The sequence below is a fragment of the Thalassophryne amazonica genome, chromosome 19 (assembly GCF_902500255.1).
Source record: "Thalassophryne amazonica chromosome 19, fThaAma1.1, whole genome shotgun sequence".
NCBI lineage: Eukaryota > Metazoa > Chordata > Actinopteri > Batrachoidiformes > Batrachoididae > Thalassophryne > Thalassophryne amazonica.
Genome location: NC_047121.1, coordinates 44,278,807 through 44,300,619, shown reverse-complemented (window position 1 = coordinate 44,300,619; position 21,813 = coordinate 44,278,807). Strand labels below are relative to the sequence as shown.

Genomic DNA, 21,813 nt, shown 5'->3' with positions numbered 1-21,813 from the left:
GTTCACCAGCATGTGCCTGATCATGTAAATCTCATTATGCTCACATCTGCAAAATATTCACCCAAAACAACTGCTGCATGAGGACTTCTATTGCTACATTGTCAACCACTCCTAAAACGTCAACCGATCGAGCAAAACCAATTACACGCTACTGCTCTGAAAGCAAAGTGGAAAGGGTTCTCTCTCTTTAAAGTGTGTAAAATTCCCTCCTAGTTTAATTAGGTGGTGCTGGGTGGAACCCAGAGGCTCCTCTCCTCTCTGCTCAAACATATGTTCATTTTCCATGGCACAAGCATGCTGAAGAATGGTTCCCACAGAGAGCCTGGAAGCATAGCGGATCCCAAACCTGCTGGGTTACAGCATTCCTGGATCTCTTAGCAGTGTGGTGACCTAATCGCCTGACCACCTCCTGCTCTGTGCCAAATCCCGAGCAGCAGGCCAGACACCCCTGAGAGTAACATCCGACTGCATCATGAAATATTATGTCAGGAATGAGTCACTGGATACTCAGACTTGGTTAAAACAGCTCTACATACTCACAAACAGTCTTTCTACTCAGACTGAATTTAAACCACTGAACAATGTTATTTTTATTATGTTTACGTCTATTGCAGGGGTGGTGGCCAAGTGGTTATTAGTGCACTTTCTCTGTGTAATGTGGAGTTGCATCAGGAAGGGGATCTGGTGCAAAATGTTTGCCATATCAACATGCAGATCCACCTCGGATCTGCTGTGGGGACCCTGACTGAAAATAAGGGAGCAGCTGAAGGGACATACTTACTTATGTATTTCAGTTTATGAACTATACTGCACCAACAGACAGTGTAAAATAACTATAGAAACTTATGAGATTTTCAAATAAAATGAAAAACTTCCAGTGGGCTACATTTTTTTTTTTTTTTTTAACAAAACCTGCTTTCCAAATATTTACACATTTCATAATAGTAATCGGCTGGAATCTGAATGTTTACTCAAGCAAACATAATTAAAAGCTGTTTTGCATGCCTATTGACTACGAACAAAAAGACCAAATACAACGTATTGCTTCATGGTGACATGGAGCAGCAAAATTTATAACATTAATGTAGATATTTCATTTTTTCAAAAGTCTATGGAATAATTCAGAAGGTACCATATGTGTGGTTGTCTTATAATCATGGAGTAGACTTTTACAAGTCATACATCAACAATAGGTTGCACCTAACAGTCATGAATGGCATGCATCAATGTCATGGTCTTAGGCACACTTTACACTTATGGTGCTAAATGACATTTTAACACCACAATTATTTATCAACATGCCTTCAACAAGATCACCACAAAAAATACAGCGTTCACAGTAACACATTATATCATGATATTTTATAGTTATTTACAGTTCTCATAGAAGTCCTTGCAGTTCCTTATCATTGTGCTGGCTATGCAAAGCTTCTCCTGTTGTGTCTGACCAGCTCCCCCCACCGCCATTTGACATTAGCAATGGAGTCACATTAGTTTTGCTGCTCAAACTGCATCAGGAGAGATGCATAAGAACAGCAGATTCACACCACGTTGTGCTCCATTTTACCTACACTTCAAAGATTTTCTCATGCCTTAATAGATACATTTAGACACTTAAATTTGTTTATAAGTGAAATAGTAGCCATTCTGGTGCCATATTAGACTGTGAAAAAGCCACAAGGGAGGTTTTCAAGAAATCTGAGTCTGTGATTCTACACATTTTTCTGGCACTATCCTGAAAATTCCTGATTGTTCCGCAAATTATTTATTTTTATGTTGAAACTCTTGGACAAATTGGTTTTCCACCCAAACTCTTGGATCCTTGTTACAACCTTAAGGAGTGAAGGAGTGAAGAAAATATCTTTTGTACAATTCCACAGTGACTGGTGTTAGGAAGCAGGCCTTTTGTAGTGACCAGGACTTAAAACATACAGCCCCTGACTGTTCTTATCTTGTGGAAGACAAGGTCTATTTGGTATGGAAGAAAACTTTGTTGGTGCTACTCAATACTATGGGTGTGACTGATGATACAAAAAACAGTCATTAAGAAAATCCATAAACGTTATTTTAACTTTGTCTTCAAACTATACAGGGTTAACAACTCTTTTTATTGTAGGATATAAGGTTGCAAGCGACTGTCATTCTGCTGCTCCTTGCCATGTTACAATTCAAAGGCATAAACTCAATGATTGCATAATTATGTGTGACTGATGTTACGTGACTGACGTTACAGTATGTCATATTTAAAGTTACAAAATGCAAAATTCTGCAGATAAAACAATCTAATTTGACTGGAAACTGCCATACTATATAATATGACAGCTTAATAATAGGTTATGTTGGTTTTTTAATGATTTCTGGGCCAAGGTGCTGTGCTGACAACCAATTTCTCACTTCAACTGAGGTGTGCAATATTTAACACAAAACAATAATATGCTTATGCAGAGGATAATAATCAGTTTATGCAATAGATAGAAAATGAGCCAACTTCAATCACATCTTGATGGGAGAAAACCATGAAAAAAATAAACCTGCTTTGACATGGTATAGCTAACCTTCGCTGCATCACTGTATCTGAAATTACTTTCTTTCTACACAAGTGAATATTTCCTCTTACAATTTCAAATACTATTCTCCCCTATTTCTAAAAAAAATATATGGCCAGTGAGCTTCTACAACACAGAATAGCTCTTTTCATGAAAAGTCGCTCATTCAGGTGATCCGTGCTCTGCCAATAAGCAACAGTGTGTAATATACCAGTCATTAATATGTGATCAAGACAATGTCTTCTGTCTATTCTACATTCAGCTGTGTTGACATTGCAAACAAATTCACTTTGAACATATCCAAACTTCACATCCCAAATTGGACAAACAAATCAATCTATGTGAATAAATCACTTCATGTTGCTTTTATTATTGTTTTGACGAATCAGTCAGGCGGATAAACAGTCACACAACAGGGTCACCTCCACTGACCCATAGCTCTGATAACTAAACGATATAATCTGTGTCATGTTTTATTTATGTTTCAGTGACATGATGAAAATGAAAGCATGCAAAAATAAAAAAAAAAATAACACAAGCAGACATCAGCCCTCTTAAGGGCCCATTCACACTATGACATGAAGTGGCTGAAGCTGGCTGATTCTCAAAAACCTCTGTGAAACAGCGGTGAAGGCGCATTCCAGGCGTCCCCAATGCTGATCGATGTAGCCGCGGTTGTACTGGCACAGCATAACGTTTGGGGACTTAGTGTAACTTCTGCTGATGGGGAGTGTGCACATTCATAGTGCACTCCTTGGAGCAGTAGTGGAGCTTGGGGGAGCTCATCGTCAACTCAACTTATGAAATGTCATGTGACGTAGCCTATATAAACTCAACGTAACTCTGCAATTGCATTATTGCTGTGTCATTGAGACAGGTTCTACATATTTCCTCACATTTCTTCATGTCCAAGCGATACAGAGAAGGTGATGCATCCTGTGAAAGCCTCCGATGTTGGCCTGCAGAGGTGCATGGACCAGTAATAGAGCTCAACTGCTGCCGGTGTTTTTGCGTGATCGTTGGAGATTTTAAAGTAGACCTGCATTGAAATAAAGGCAGTCAGATCTTTGGACCAAAAAAATGACATATTTACACATAAGATCCTTCTGAATCTAGTAAAGTAAATCTGCAAGCCCAGATCTGTCATTCAACGGAGAAATCTTCATTTAAAAAAAAAAGACAAATCTACAGCTAAAATTTGGCCCTTCGCAAAACTGTCATCACATCCGGGACGTTGCCGAGACGTAAGAGAGAAGACACTATCCCAGCATGCATTCCGCGCACCAACTGTAATTTGTGGATTTACGTCAGCTTACATCTCTTACAAAAGCACCTTTTTATTGTCTTATACAGAACGATCAACTTTTTTTTAAACTTCATATTGTCTTGCGGTACGTTTGGTGAGTATACATTTCTTTTATTTTTGCCTGAAAATTATTTTTGGGGACTTTTTCATAAGCCCATTTGATTGAGTGGTGTCACATTGAAAATCCACTGTCTTTAGCCTACCGCCGTTTTGAGGTTGTTTATGATTGTTTTGCCTTTAGACTAGATCTATATTCGATCATATTTCCCTGTAAAAAACAATTATTGGTGAGTTTTATATTATCTTGCTCTAAGACTGTTTGTGGACTGCATAAAAATGATATTTTCAGGACTTTTTGCAATGTAAGTAGTACGTAGTAGTACACTCATACTACAGTATGAGTGAACGGATGAGGCACTCCATGCAAGCCAATATTTTCTTACGGGGCAAGGCTGGGGTTGGGGTTACCGCAACGACCTGCTCGCTAGCGCAGTAAGGGTCGGGGAAGAACGTCGCCCGTTGTCGATGTCGCCGCTGATCTGAGCATGCAGAGCTGTATCTCGCATTCATTGCAGCTTACTTTTGGATGTTGAAACCAGGATGCGTATAACAGTAACATTAGTAACAGATAAAATCAAGTTCTATTGTGAAATAGCTAGTATTGCATTCACTCAACGCGCGGATCGGACTGAAGGCGCTAGCGCTCTGTGTTCTCCCTTACGTCACGGCATGTCCCGGATGTACAAACAGTTTTCGTGGAGGGCCAAATTTTAGCTGCAAATTTGTCATTTTTAAACGAAGATTTCTCCGCTGAATTACAAATTTGGGCTTGCATATTTACTTTACTGCATTCATAAGGGTCTTATAAATACATATCAGCTATTTCTTTCTGAGATCTGACCACATTTATTTCAATGCAGGTCTACTTTAAGCATGTTGAAAATTTCTCTGGGACCACAACAAAAACAACAGCATTGCCCAACTGATGTCAACTTAGCTCCTGCAGAGTGTGGTGGACCTCAGTGCAGGTCAACGGTAAGCAACTTTTCACCCTCTGTCAACAAACACCGGATTAATCATCAGAGTGTAAATGGGCCATTAAACACTCTCTATCAACTTTTCTAGAAGCTCCCAATATTTTTGTAATTATTGTGGATCAAAATGTCCTGGAAAAAAGTAGAAGTAAATGTCCTCTCTTGACAATACAGAAGATGTCCTATGCAGACCCTGAGGCCAGTTGGGCCGGTGAGCATCACTGGACACCATAGCGAGACGTAGACGAGAGTCTGACTCCACCTGGATGGGGAGCCAGTCCATCACACTTCCCTAGTCAAGCTTGGTATCATTTTACTGGTGAGTGGAGTGGGATGATGCAGATTAAATGTCTTGTCAAGTACACAGACAGGTCACTTGGAATCAAACCCTGGTCTATAGCTCAATACCCCAACTCCTATGCCACAGAGCCACCTGCTCTGCCTGATGATAAAGACAGCTGAAAGAGGACTAAGTTACGATGACACTTTACACTGCAATTTCTAAGCCAGTCAGAGTGTAGCAAGGTGAACTCCAGGTTGAAATATGTTCCTACAAGCTTGCCTGGGGAGGGTTCCCCTTTGGCTGACCTGGTTGGGCATTGAGATCGAGAAGTCCAACGTTGAAACCCCCCACAACCCACTGACATGCATATGGGTTTGGGTACAAGTGTAATAGATTTTGAGGTGTGTGTGAGTTGACAGTGTCATTTCCCAGTAATAATTAAACACACAGCGATGGCCTCTGTGCCCGTCAGAGGTAGGCTTTGGAAATGCAACTGACATACAGTACAAGCTCATTTCAAGCAATGTGTAACTTCAAAACCACACACACACACACACACATACATACACACACACATATCTATATATATCTATATCTATATATATATATATATATATATATATTTCATACATACATACATACATAGAGCAGGCAAAATAAGCATTGAACACAATACCATTTTTCTCAATAAATATATTTCTAAGGGTGCCACTGACATGAAATTTTCACCAGATGTCAGAAACAACCCAAGTAAGCCATATATGCAACAAAACCAAAACAAATAAGTACAGAAATAAGTTATTTGTAATAAAATGGAATGACACAGGGAAAATGTATTGAACACGCTGACTTAAATTTACTGAATACGTCATACAAAAGCCTTTGGTGGTAATGACAGCTTCAATACACCCTCTGTATGGATAAACTAGTCACATGTATTGCTCAGGTGTGAATTTGGTCCATTCTTCCACACAAACAGTCTTCAAATCTTGAAGGTTCTGTGGACCTCTTCTTTGACCTAGGAACTTAGTTCTTTCCATAGATTTTTTATTGAATTCAAGTCAGTTGATTGGCTGGGCCATTCTAGCAAATGGAACTGAGTGCAATATGGTCACAGTTCACTTGTTGCAGTTCACCACTGGTTCTTCTGTTGAACTTAGTTCAGGTTTAACTTATTTTAGTTATATTTAACTCGTGTATTTTATTTGTATATATTTTGCATATCATTTAGTTTTTCTTTTTTTTTTACTTTCATGCATTCACTGGGGATTGAATACAGAATTTTGTTCCTTTCGTGTATTACATGCTTAGAATGACAATAAATAAGCCTTGACCTTAACCTTATTTCATTCTCTGAAACCAATTGAGTATCCTTGACTGTATGTTTGAGATCACTGTCTTGTTGCAATGTCCACCCTTGTTTCATTTTCACCATCCTGATTTTTATCAAGAATGTCTCAGTACATTTTTCCATTAATCCTTCTTTCAGTTAAGTTTGCCAGTGTGGTATGATGAAAAACAGCCCCTCACCATGATGTTCCCACCTCCAAACTTCACTGTTGATACGGTGCATTCAGAAAGTATTCACAGCACTTTACTTTTCCACATTTTGTATATTACAGCCTTATTCCAAAATGGAGTAAATTCCTTTTTCCCCCTCAAAATTCTACTCACAACACCCCATAATGACAACATGAAAAAAGCTGTTTTTATTTTTGCAAATTTTTTAAAAGTAAAAAACTAAGAAATCACGTGTACATAAGTATTCACTCCCTTTGCGCAATACTTCGTTGATGCACCTTTGGCAGCAATTACAGCCTCAAGTCTTCTTGATTATGATGCCACAAGCTTGGCACACCTATCTTTGGACAGTTTTGTCCATTCCTTTTTGCAGCACCTCTCAAGCTCCATCAGGTTGGATGGGGAGCATTGGTGCACAGGTCTGGGCTCTGGCTGGGCCACTCAAGGACATTCAGAGTTGTCCTGAAGCCACTCCTTTGATATACTGTCTGTGAGCTTAGGGTCATTGTCCTGCTGAAAGATGATCCATCACCGCAGTCTGAAGTCAAGAGCGCTCTGGAGCAGGTTTTCATCCAGGATGTCTCTGTCTACTGCTGCATTCATATTTCCCTCAATCCTGATTAGTCTCCCAGTTCCTGATTTCCTGAGTTCCTGATAAATTTGGGGAAAAAAAAATTCACATTGTCATTATGGGGTATTGTATGTAGAATTTTGAGGGAAAACATTATTTCATCCATTTTGGAATGAAGCTGTAACATAACAAAATGTGGAAAAAGTGAAGCACTGTGAATACTTTCCAGATGCGCTGTATGTTTTTTGGGGTGATCTGCAGTGCCATTTGACCTCAAAACATGGTGTGTATTATGGCATCCAAAGAATTCAGTTTTAGTCTCATCTGACCAGACTATATTCTCCCAGTATTTCATGGGCCAGACTATATTCTCCCAGTATTTCATGGGCTTGTCTAAATTTTGTGTAGCAACCTTTAAATGAGCTTCAACATGCTTTTTCTTCAACAATGGAGTCTTGCTTGGTGACTGTACATACAGGTCATGGCAGTTGAGTGCATTACTTATTGTTTTCTGAAATTATGTTCTTTCCAATTTCAGATTATGGCTCCAACAGTGCTCACTGGAACATTCAGGAGTTTAGAAATCCTTCTGTAACCAATGCCATAAGTATGTTTTGCAACAATAAGGTTGCGAAGATCTTGAGAGAGCTCTTTGCTTTTACCCATCACGACACTTGGTTATGAGACACCTTTTTATAAGCCATCACTTTGGACTGAACCAGCTGATATTAATTTGCACTGACAAGGGGCAGGACTGCTTTGTAATTACTGACAGATTTCAGCTGGTGTCTTGGATTTCCATGTCTTTTTGCACCTCCCTTTCCTCAGGTGTTCAATACTTTTTTCCTGCATCATTTCACAAAATTGCACATAATTTAATTTATGGGCACTGATGGTTTGATTTCATTGTATATATGAATTGCTTGGGTTGTTACTGACATCTGGTGAAAATTTCATGTCAAAAGCACCTTTAGAAATATATTTACTTAGAAAAATGGTGACGTGTTCAATACTTATTTTACCCGCTGTATATATACAGTATGTGTGTGGAGAAAACCGGAATTAACAGGTTACTTCTCTGATTTTTTTTTTTTTTTTTTTTTTTTTTTTGCAGAGAACAGTCTGTCTCACTGACAACCGCAAATGCTTGTAATTAATCATCAATCCAACATCCACAAACCATCCAGCAGGTGACAGACACGTTATAAAGGCAAAACAACATTGTTTTTTGATTGATGTTGTGCATTAATGTTCACCAGACATGAAAGCCTTTGACCTCATTATATAAGCTTCTAATATGTCGAGTTTAAGCATAACATTTATTGCTCTTGAGTTACTGTGTTAAAAACCTGGAGAATATGTATGTGTGTATCTATCTACAGTGTATCTGGAAACTGTTCACAGCAAGTCACTTTTTCCACATTTGTTTTATGTTACAGCCTTATTCCAAAATGAATGAAATTTATTTTTTTTCCTCAAATGTCGACACACATTACCCCATAATGACACTGCGAAAAAGTATTGTTGAGCTTTTGCAAATGTATGAAAAATAATAATACAAAACTAAGAAGTCACATGTACATAAATATTCACATCCTTTGCCATGAAGCTCAAAACTGAGCTCAGGTGCATCCTGCTTCCACTGATCATCCTTGAGATGTTTCTACAGTTTAGTCCACCTGGGGTAAATTCAGTTGATTGGTCATCATTGGAAAGACACACACCTGTCTACATATAAGGTCCCACAGTTGACAGTACATGTCAGAGCACAAACCAAGCATGAAGTCAAAGGAATTGTCTGTAGACCTCTGAGACAGGATTGTCTTGAGACACAAATCAGGGGAAGGGTACAGAAACATTTCTGCTGCTTTGAAGATCCCAATGAGCACAGTGGCCTCCATCATCCATAAATGGAAGAAGTTTGGAGCTGCCACCCATCTAAACTGAGCAATCAGGGTAGAAGGGCCTTAGTCAGGGAGGTGACCAAGAGCCTGATGGTCACTCTGTCAGAGCTCCAGAAGCAGAGCAGGAACTGTGAGACTAGTCAGGATTGAGGGAAGGATGAATGCAGCAATGTACAGAGACATCCTGGATGAATATCTTCTCCAGTGTGCTCTTGACCTCATACTGGGGTGACAGTTCATCTTTCAGTAGGACAGTGACCCTGAGCACACAGCCAAGATATCAAAGGAATGGCTTCAGAACAACTCTGTGAATGTCTTTAAGTGGCCCAGCCAGAGCCCAGACCTGAATCTGATTGAACTCTCTGTGCACTGACGCTCCCCATCCAACCTGATGGAGCTTGAGAGGTGCTGCTAAGAGTAATGGGCAAAATTGCCTAAAGATAGGTGCGCCAAGCTTGTGCTATCATCTTAAAGAAGACTTGAAGCTGTAATTGCTGCCTAAGGTGCATCAACAAAGTATTGAGCAAAGGGTGTGAATACTTATGTACAGGTGATTTCTTACTCTTTTATTTTTAAGAAATTTGTAAACATAAAAAAATAAAAACAGCTTTTTTCATGTTGTCATTATGGGGTGTTGTGACTAGAATTTTAAGGAAAAATTTAATTCAGAAGTAAGGCTGTAACATTACAAAATGTGGAAAATGAAGTGCTGTGAATACTTGCCCGATGCACCATACTCACTGCCTTTTAGATGGTACTTTTTTTTTTTTCTCCTGTTCTCTGCTTCCTTTGTCTGCTCAGGGATGTTAGCATATTCCAACTGTTTGAAATTCCCTCCCACAATCTTGGGAGCACACATTGGGAACACATGGAATTACATACCTTCAAATAAAACTCTGTTGGAATGATAGATTGCTGGAGTGATTTATATGTATTATTAAATATTATGGTTTGAAAACATATTGTGGGTGCTCACCTACTTAAGAGATTACTGAAAGCCTCAGATCCTACAATAGGTGTTGACAATATTGGTGCAATTAAAATGTAACATAAATGAGAGGCAAGTTTTGAGAGAAAGGCTGTGGTAGCATCAACAACACCCAACTTCTGTTCTGTATCTTCCTGCTGATGTCTTACTTAACAGTTTGTCTTGAGTAGACTGTAGCTAATCCCTAACCCATATTTGTGATTTATTACATTACATGATTCAGGAGCTTTCGCGATTGTGCAATAAGTAGTTTTAGTGTTTCCCGACTTTCTAAATTTGAGGTTCTCTGTAATCAAGCACACAACCACTGGATAATTCACTAGCTACCTTTTGGCCTGGCCTCATAGAGCCTGCAGGGTAAACAATTGTCTTTTCACATTAAAGTATCTCCAACTGCCTATCCAAAAGGTGATTTAAAAAAGCTTTATAACCCATTGAGAATGTTTACCAGTGTACTGCTGAGGGTCCAAGCATCAGTTCCTGCCCTACTCAGGCTGTGTCTGGACAGTGTTGAAAGCCAGAATGTATCTCCCTGCACTGTGAGAGAGAATAGACCTAAATAAAGGTCGCCTCTGCCACTCACTTAGCCAACCCCCTTTGATAACATCTGGCAGGAGCAAGTTTGCAGGAATGACAGCAGGAGATGGAGAGACATTAAAGCCCTGCCACTCACTTTGTAAGAGGGCAGTCTGCAATTCCACATCATTCACAGACCTAACCTTGGTCACACACTGGAGTGTCACTGATGAGCTCTCCTTTTAATGGGTCTGATGATATTTACCAGCAAGAGTGTTCTTTGAGAAGATAGCTTGGCATAGTTGCTTTTCATGGGTAGGTGTGAGCAGTCCCCTCTATGAGCCTTTATTTGCATGTGCACCTGGTTCTGTGCAATGCATTTGGCCCAAAATACTAAACCTGGTCTTATCATAGGGTATAAACCATGTGGATAAATGGGTAGCTGCAATAGTCTTGACACAATATATATTGAATATGTTAATGAAGGTATGTATTTGCTTGATGTTGCTCAATGCAGATGCTGCTTGCGCCCCTTTATAGCTTTGGATGTTGCATCCGGGCACCAATTGAAAAGTTAATCCCCTTTGGTGTCATGGACTTGCATGCCTGAACTTTGCCAGGTACCTACTCCCGGCTGGTTACGTCGGCCAAGGATGTAATAAAATCATCGGCGTTTATTTATTTGTCTGTCTGTTAGCAGGATTACGTCAAAACTACTGCACGGATTTTGACAAAATTTTCGACACAGATCCAGATCTGGATCAATATTTCACTTTATAAACGCTTTTATAAAGGGCGGCACAGTGGATTAGTGGTTAGCACTGTTGCCTCACAGCAAGAAGGTCGTGGGTTCAATTCCCGTGGCCTTTCTGTGTGGAGTTTGCATGTTCTCCCTGTGTTTGAGTGGTTTCCCTCCGGGTGCTCCAGTTTCCTCCCACATCCAAAAGACATGCGGGTTAGGTGGATTGGGATCTTTAAATTGTCTGTAGGTGTGTGTGTGGGTGTGTCTGTGATTGTTTGTCTGTTTGTGGCCCTGCGACAAACTGGCGTCCTGTCCTGGGTGTACCCCGACTCACGCCCTATGACTGCTGGGATAGGCTCCAGCCCCCCCGCGACCCTTAATTGGACTAAGTGGTAGAAGATGAATGAATGAATGAAATGCTTTGAAGGATTTCTTCAAAACTATGTCACAAATTCTCACCAAATTTGCACCACAGATAGATATTAGACCATGAAAGACTCCACTGAATTTTGGTGGTGATCCAGATCCAAATCCAGATTCTGGATCAAGATTTCCCTTTATATAGTTTTTGAAGGATTTCTTCAAAACTACTTCACGGATTCTTACCACATTTTCACCACAGATACATATTACGGCATGGAAGACTCCACTGAATTTTGGAGGTGATCCAAATCCAGATTGGCAGATGTTAGAAATTTCTGAATGCACTTGTTTCTATCTGCAATAGATATTCTCTCCATCCTGCCTTCTCCTCTACCAGTGGAGCACAACAAGGATGGAGTTAGTTTTGTTTGGTGAATGTGAGCTCTACATTGTTGAAAATTAATCATCTAAATTATGGCTAAATGTAAACTAATAGTCCTTATTTTACACACAACATTTATTGTTGAGGTAATTATTCTCTTGGCCCTAATCTAAGCCTAATAAGAGCTTCTCCCCATAATGCCAACTATTCTGTTTTTTAGAATGTGTGGTTACAGCCTTGATTTTCAAATGGAGAACAGCCAATCCCCAAGAAAGATAAAAAAAAATAAAGATAACGGCAGGAATGCACCAATCTGGTATGACCCATCTTCATCAGGACTGAGATTGGCCTTAGTAAGTGAAATGGTAATCAGCAAGACATTACCAATCTATGCAAACACTTAATTTTTTATCTGGCTGGGCAAGAGTCACTTTTTAGAGAAATTAGTACAGATTGTATGGCCATCTATCCATCTTTTGACCTAATATGCACCTCCCTAGCTGTAATGGATGTCTTTATGGATTCCCTCACTTGTCTACTTCTTTCACAGTCACTCAGATTTAAAAATGACTTTCAGATAGATTTAACATCATGTTTGTATTTTTGTATTTCTTTATGAATAATGTCAATGAAGTCCAAAACATTTTCAGTTACTTGGAAATCCATCCCCTTACTTGTCTAAATAAAACTGGCTGTTCAACAGCTGAGCCTTATATTTAGAATTGTATTACTTCCACCAATTACTTATGGCCTTTCATGCTCCTGCCCAGGATGGGTTCATGTCTTAAGTTGTGAGTTCTCATTGACCTCCAGGTTCAGAGCCTTCTATGTTGTTATTCATCTCATGTCAGGTTGTCATGGTCATGCTTTAGTTCTGATTGGTTTTGTTTCATTTATTCTCTGTGTATCATTTCCTTGCAATGTATTTAGTTTCGCTTTATTGTTTATTGTTTGCTTTCACTCTTGGTCCCTTATGTTGCTTTGGTCAATTTAATTCTGTTTATCACATTTATTGTATTATGCTTTAGTCACCGGTTTTGATTATTGATCTTCAAGTGTTTCTTATCTGATTATCTTCCATTTGTCACTTATTGCTTATCAGTTAGTTTGTTTTATTTATTGCATTATTCTGTAGTCTCTGGTTTTGTCGTTCTGTTCATTTGTTTTCAGTGTAGTCTTAGTTTATGTTGTCACCTCTTTATCGGTTATTGCATTTACTTTTATATTTTAATCAGTATCAGTTCTGTTCTAGTTTTGATTATAATCATTGATCTTCATGTTTCCTGCTATTTAGTTTAGTCATGTTATTTCCTAGTTTTCCCCCTTTTGTTTTGTTCATGTTAATTATTGTTTGTTGAGCACTTCACATTTTGCACCATTGGCTTTTCAGTCAGTTATCATTCCCCAGTTCGCTTTGCTTTTGTCTCACTGCACTCTCTTGCACTTACCTTTGGCTTCCCTGGCCATGCTCCTTTCCAGGTCCTTCCATACACCTGCACCTCATCACACCTTGATTAGTCTGCTCCCCATTTAAGCCCTCACAGTGTCACAGCTCACTGCCAGGTTGTTGATTTCGTGTCACTTTCCAGCCTCCGTCCCGTGCTTTATTTTGTCCTGTTTTGCTTGCCGTTTTTTTTTTTTACTTTACCTGTTTCTTGAGTTTGTCTTGCCTCTGATAGCCTAAACACTGTGTATTTTGACATGTGCCTGTTTTTTGACTACACCTCTGCCTCTTATCTGTCTGCTACCTCTGCCACGCTGCTGAACCACGCATGTACAAACCTTCTGCCTGTTATACTCATTAAAACTCTTTTGAACTCTATCAGTCGTATATGTTTGCAGTTGTGTCCATTCCGTTTGTGCCACGCCTGATACCGTTGAAAATGGAGTGACCAACCCCTCCACTCCATATAAGTTAAAGATGAAAGTCTACTCTACAACACATATTGATTGTTTTATTTGAACTCCACTGTGTTGGTGACAAAATTGCCAAAACTGTGTTACAGTCAAAATGCGTATGTACCTGAATGTAACACCCATTAACTAATTTCCAAAGGAATAAGGTTATGGGATCAACAAGTGTATTGAAAAGTACATGGCGCTGCAAATCAGTACAAATATAAACGGAATATGGAACATTAACTAATTTCCAAAGGAATAAGGTTATGGGATCAACAAGTGTAATGAAAAGTACAGGGCGCTGCAAATCAGTACAAATATAAATGGAATATGGAACATTAAACAAACAAACCTGTATTCACAAACACAATAGGTGAGCTATAAAAGGCATTGAGTGTCGAAGTTATAGTAGGCAGTTTGGGTGGGTGGGGGCAAACGTGTGTTTTTACACAACTCTCTCCGGAAAGACTTGAACCAATTCAACATCTGTCACTCTCCATTTTCTTTGTGTTTACTTCTAGGTTCATGAGTTTACACACCAATTCCATTACAGGGATTAAAATAGTTTGTTCAATCCCTTCTCAAACTTCCCTTGTCCTTTGCCTCCCTTTACTCCTCACACCACTTACAGGCTTTCAGGTCCGAGGCTTGGGTTATTGGGGGATTAGAGGACAAGCAGGCCACACTGGAACACATGTTCAAGAATGTTCCGATGAGAAGTCTTCAAATTACTGAAAGCTGAGGTTTGATCAATTGCTGCGGCGCGTGTCTGAACACTTCACAGGGCACCTCAAAGAGGAGGAAAATGAAGGTGTGTTATGACATCAGGCTCAGGTTTGGGCGGTCGGGTCACCTTTGTGCTACTGCTGATTAAGGGCTGATGTTCAAAGGTGATCGGCTCCAAGCAGGATTTAGTGACACGGTCAATCACCCCACTCTGCTGGCAAACGTCAAAGCAGCAAAGCGCCGCTGACTCAATATGGCCAAAGGCAAACGTCAGAAAATTCACATGCTCATCTCGCTAAAACAAAAATGGAATACATCCAAAAGCGATTTACTGTATTTTAGGAAGTATAAGTCGCAGGTTTTTTTTTCGTTTAGGAGGTCCTGTTGCATACTCTGATGCGACTTATATACAGAAAAATGGCACATTCATTATTAATAATAATTATTATAATAACTATTTATATAGATCTTTCCCATGAGTCAAAGCATGAAATAAAATATTAAAAGAATAAATGTTAATAATAAAAAAGTACACTATAACAATGCATGAAAATCCCTAATTCAAGAGCTGACAATACAGAAAAAAGGTGCAACTTATATGTTTTCTCCCCTTCAAGAGGCAATTTTTTTAACATATGGGCCATGTGCAAGTTATACTCTGGAAAATAAAGTACATCAGTTTATAAGTCAAATTGTGAGGCCACAGCAAATACTTCCGATTGATAATTCTGGTATCTCACTGGATGTTTTGGCATTAGTGCAAAACAAGTCACTGAGTGGCCATCTATACGGCTGAGCCACCCACATTTGGTAATCTCCTGTGGAACTAAAATGCCTCAGAACAGATGTCCACAACAAATCTTCAAGTACCTTGTCGATAAGACACAGCTCAGCCTGCCCTAAAGGAACCCAGCAACACAAAAAACCCATTACGGACTGCACAAACAAACACGGTAAGAGTGGAGGTAGCTGCAGCTCAGGCATGAAAATAACTCAATGGCTTCATGAGTTATTGTTCATCAACACCTTTGCCATGCTGCAGTGAAGGTTCATCACCTTCATCCAGTGTAGTTCAGGTGCATTCACGTTATTGCAGTTTTGTATTGTGTGTGCTGCACTAATATGTGGACTGCTTTGCCACCCCAGAACTGCTGTTGACGCTGTTCAACATTTCAGCTGCATAAATTTGCTGTTTGCAGTGTGACGCTCGCTGTGGCGCCTGGGTGTGACGAGGTCAGGTTTTTTTTTATTTTTTATTGTTGCCCTAAGCTTGTAAGATCTGGTAATATTACTGTTGAAAATGTAAATCCATGTGTATCTGTAGCGAGAAACATAAACCGGAACTCTTCCAACAACTGTGCAAGCATGCACCACAGTAGAGGGCCACATTGGATCTGGATTCTGTATCAAGATTTCATTTTATATCAGCTTTGAAGGATTATGTCAAAACTACTTCCCAGATTCTCACCAAATTTCTACCACAGAGCATGGAAGACTCCACTGAATTTTGGAGGTGGTCCAGATCCAGATTGGTGGACGTCAGAAATCTCTGATTGCTCTTGTTTGTTGATGTTCTATTTTGAAAATTCTGACATGTATGTTATTAGCTTCTCCTCCCGTATAAACTCTGCTCTACAGTTATTGGCTCCATATACCGACGTCTGTGTGACACATAGATAAAGTTAACCAAATTTAAATTACAGTGTGGTGCACATCCATGGTGCATGGCACATTCTTCAGAAAAAGACTGCAGCAACTCGCCACATACACAACATAAACTAAAAAGGCTAAAGATTTTATAGACAAATATACATCTGCTTGAGCACAACATATTGCTGCCATGAACATGTGGAGATAATTCCACAAGGGAGTTTGAAAAGAGAAAATTAATTGTTTTTAACTAAATGCTGCAAATAGTTGAACTTCACTCACAGAAATATTTGCCCTAACTTTTAAAATTTATGTAATTTAATTACATGACTGATTCCCATTTATGGGAGACCTCTTTGGAACACCAGCGGCTGTGTGCGTTGAGTTGTGTCAGGAAGGGCATCCGGCGTAAAACCTGTGCCAATTACCAATGTGGATCTGGCTGTATCCGCTGTGGTGACCCCCCCCCCCCCAAAAAAAAACGGGAGCAGCCAAAAGAACAACTGATTCCCATTTACTTATTTTAGATAATTTTAATACAAACCTACCAAATAAACCTTACATGATGCATATTCATTAATCCTATTTATCTGAAATGCATAATCCTCAGCTTTATGTATTTAGTATTAATCAAATATAATTACTCTAAATCAATAATAATGACAGTATTTATTTAAAATACATGTTTGAATTGCATAATAATTATATTACCTATGTATAGGTGACATAATAAATACTGTCATTATTTTATTATATATTAAATAATTATATATATATTAATAAAGAATTACAGGTTCGAGCACCATAAAACACAAGCACCGACGAAAATATGAGTGAAAGCAGACAATTTCAGAACAGATCATTTGAATTTGATGTTAACTGGGATTCCTACTGTCCACTAGATGTCGCTTCGCAGTGTTTTGATATAGCGAATCATTTTAAAAAGCAGTTGTTTAGTTTAGCTTTCAAATGTTTCAGACAATGAATCAGTTTTAGTGAACTGTGTACTGAAGCATTTAGTGTTCGAAGCGTTTCAAACCAGTGGATCATTTTCCGAAGCAATATTTGTTCAATATTTCGTTTTGAACTTTCAAGAAACAACAAAAACAACAGCAATGTTTGTTTCCGACTTCACTATGTGTGGAGCGTTTCCGGATGCGTTTCAAGGCGAAATCCACTCCCTAGCTATGTTTTTGTCCAAACCACGGTGGCAAATGGAGCCTTGCTAACATGTTATCTTACAGGAATGTGGCAATGCGCAACTGCAACGCATGCATTTTCTTCCTCCTGACCTGACTTCTATCATATCTCATGCTTATGAAATTTGAGACATGTTCCTGTATTTCTGCAAGCCCTTTTTCATTCCGTTACTGATACAAGTACTGATCTGTCTTAAAGGGTTGTTTTTTCAGTGTTATCATAACATTTTATTTCGGTCATATCTGTGTTTTCCATCCTGCTGTGCAACTTTATGCTGGTTTATTTTCATTATGTGGTTAAATTTGACACACGTCATATTGACGTAATAACATCTCTTACGCGTCAATGAAAGACATCCTGTCTTTATTTTAGAATGTTATTTGGTGTTGGATTTTACCTTACTTTAACCTACTTAAAATAAGGTTAGGTTTACATCATAGTTTGTGAGGATTAAGGCCCAGATAGTCCTTGTTTGCATGTGTATTACTGATTTATTTAGTTCTTTTTTTTTTTGGATGTTCTTGGTATTGTTGTTAAGGGTAACAGAAGTTAATATACAAATGGCTAAATTACAAGAGTTACAAGAATAATTTGTATAAAGAACTGTATGGACCTGGAATCGGTAACTAAAAAAATGGGGAAAAAAAGAAAGAAAGACATCCTGTCAATGCATACCCTACTCGCACACATAATGAATGTATGTTTTTTTAGACTATAGTGACATAAATTCATGATGTCACCTACACCAAGTAATGACAAATATTTAGCTGATTGACATAAATTTTGGATCACCCTTGGAGTCCTACTGGGTGTGGAGATATCCTAGAAATTGTGTTTAACCTTGTTGGATGAAGATATATCCTGGAAAATGTTTTACAGAGAAATGTTTTTGAGGACCTTGATGTGTGACCAAGCTCTTCCCAAAGTTTACCATTTAAAGGCACTTGCACAAGGAATATTCCTTCCAAGTTTCAGGAAATTATCCTCAGCCATTTCTGAGTTATTTCGTTCACAGTCAGACACACATAAGTGATTAAAATACAACTGACATGCAGGATAAAAACACATCGTGCTGTTATTTTAAATGCACCATTTTGGTGCTGCTGTAAGCTGTATTTCATGTATGGAAGCGTTATAGTGCATTAATTAATATGTATTAATTAAATGTATTAGTTGGTGTTTTAATAATAATACATTTTTAAATTTATTTTAAATATTGTTTGTAAAAACAAGTAGTGGAAAAAGAGCTGTGCTGTTGTCAGGATCTGTGACTAACATTCAATATGACATTACACCTTTAATAATCATCTAGTATCCGGTTATATGACGTATATATTTTAAATACACTTGTGCAATATCAGGTTGGACATGGACTACCAATGTGCAGGTCTAGGTTTGATTCCCTGTCATTCCTGCCTGTTCTTGTTCTTGGACAAGACACAGTCTGCATTGTCCCAGTTGGACTGCCGTCCTGTCCAGACTCTCATCCGGTTCACGCTACGGAATCTGGCGATAAGCTCCAGTAGGCCTCAAGGCCTACTGCATCATTCTTACAATGTCAAGTTGTTGACATGTTATTCTCATTCAGATCTGAATGTGAAATTATGAAAAAGAAAATAAAAAAAAACTAAGGAAAAAAGGGTCTTTTTTAATACATTTTGTTTGAGAGGATCTCTGTCAATAGGACAAAAGGAAAACAGTTTTGGTGAAATTAAACAATCAAAGGTTCAGCTCGGTCTGGCAGAAAATATGCTTTGGAAGATAAGAACACACACAAAGTTTCTGTCACCTGCCTGCTGAATTCCAACAGTCACCAAGGAAACGCTGTAATGAGTCATTTTGAAATTATACCATAAAAGTTAAATGTTATATCTTGTAATTGGCAGATTTAAAAAAGAAAACAAAGAGGAGCACTTTACTCTAAACTTTAACAGGTCAGAACAAACACGGGTGGAGTAACCCGCTGCTGGCTTGGACTGAAGTTCAGGTAACACAAGACACGTGGGTCCTGTGCAGGAGGTGTGTGTGTATATCGTGCATCCATTTTTTATGTTACAACCTTATTCCAAAATACACACAATACCCCATAATGACAATGTGGAAAAAAAGCTTATAAAGAGATTTTTTCAAATTTATTAAACATGAAAAACTAAGAAATCACATGTACATAAATATTCACAGTCTTTGTCAAGAAGCTCAAAATTGAGCTCAGGTGCATCCTGTTTCCACTGATCATCCTTGAGATGTTTCTACAGCTTAACTGGAGTCCAACTGGGGTAAATTCAGTTGATGGGACATGATTTGGAAAGACACACACCTGTCTACATATAAGGCCCCACAGTTGACAGTACATGTCAGAGTACAAACCAAGTATGAAGTCAAAGGAATTGTCTGTACACCTCTGAGACAGGATTGTCTCGAGACACAAATATGGGGAAGGGTACAGAAACATTTCTGCTTTGAAGGTCCCAATGAGCACAATGGCATCCATCATCTGTAAACGGAACATGTTCAGATCCACTAGGACTCTTCCAAGAGTTGGACACCCGTCTAAACTGAGTGATGGGGGGAGAAGGGTTTTAGTCAGGGAGGTGACCAAGAATAACATGGTCACTATGTTAGCGCTCCAGCATTCCTCTGTGGAGAGAGGAGAACCTTCCAGAAGGACAACCATCACTGCAGCAATCCACCAATCAAACGGAATCCACTCCTTAGTAAAAGGCACATGGCAGCCCACCTGGGGTTTGCCAAAAGACACCTGAAGGACTCAGACCATGAGAAACAAAATTATCTGGTCTGATAAGACAAAGATTGAACTCTTTGGCGTGAATGTCAGGTATCATGTTTGGAGGAAACCAGGCACCATCCCGAGAGTGAAGCATGGTGGTGGCAGCATCATGCTGTGGAAATATTTTTTCAGTGGCAGGAACTGGGAGACTAGTCAGGATTGAGGGAAAGATGAATGCAACAATGTACAGAGACATCCTGGATGAAAACCTGCTCCAGAGCGCTCTTGACCTCAGACTGGGGCACCAGTTCATCTTTCAGCAGGACAATGACCCTAAGCACACAGCCAAGATATCTAAGGATTGACTTCAGGACAACTTTGTAAATGTCCCTGAGTGGCTCAGTCAGAGTCCAGGCCTAAATTCGATTGAACATCTCTGGAGAGATCTGAAAATGGCTGTGCACCGATGCTCCCCATCCAACCTGGTGGACCTTGAGAGGTTCTAGATAAATCACTTCCTCAGGGAAACTGAGGTTCCAGCAGCATTGCATAGCAGCACACAGGGTAAGAAGCACACAGGATCAAAACTGAAAGTAAAAAAGAGAAACAGTTTGCAATATAAATACCAGACATACTGGTTTACTGGCTACTACTGTTCCTCTCATTCCCGACCTCTGTCTTCCTGTTACTCCCCCAGAGTGAGGTGTTATACAGTCTGATGGCCTGAAGGACAAAGGAGTCTTCAGTCTGTTGGTCCTGCAAATTTTGAGAACTTATTTTTCATAAATTTGCAAAATTTTCAAAAATAAAAAGTTGTTTCATGTTAACATTATGGGGTGTTGTGGGTATAATTTTGAGGGAGAATTGAATTTGCTCCATTTTGGAAAAAGGCTGTAACATAACAAAATATGGAAAAAGTGAAGCGCTGTGAATACTTTCTGGGCGTACCCTATCTATCTATTTGGGGAGGTGGCGGTCTAGTGATAAGCAGTGGGCTTGAAACCAGAGGATTCTCGGTTCAAACCCTTATCAGGCCGGAAAAATCACAAAGAGCCTTTGGTCAAGGTCCTTAATCCCGAAGCTGCTCCTGGTTTGTAGCCGCCACCTTGCATGGCAGAACCCTAACACTGATGTGTGAATGGGTGAATGTGAGGCATCATTGTAAAGCACTTTGACATTATGATTCAGATGGAAAAGTGCTATGTCAGTGCAGTCCATTTATCTATTCTAGTAAACAATGTGAAATATTAAATTAAAAGTCAACTGCAATTTTAAAAAGTATTTATAGTGATGCACTGTTTGCAATATATTAATTTCTTGTTATTCACCTACACTGTGTGACTGAGTTGGCATTTTTAAGGGTCCACAGACTGGTATTGCCACAGCCAATTTAATCTACATCTGCAACAACTACACATGGATTTTTTTTTTTTTTTTTTTTTTTTTTTTGAGCT

The 21,813-nt window shown here is 39.1% G+C and overlaps 1 long non-coding RNA gene across 1 annotated transcript; it reads right to left on the bottom strand.

Moving 5' to 3' along the window:
* Positions 1-2,494: 2,494 nt before the first annotated feature.
* Positions 2,495-21,268, bottom strand: LOC117500679. Its single transcript, XR_004557824.1, has 3 exons — positions 21,258-21,268; positions 18,920-18,926; positions 2,495-2,688 (listed from the first exon to the last, which is right to left on the bottom strand). It is a non-coding gene; the product is annotated as an uncharacterized LOC117500679 (long non-coding RNA).
* Between the last annotated feature and the right edge of the window lie 545 nt (positions 21,269-21,813).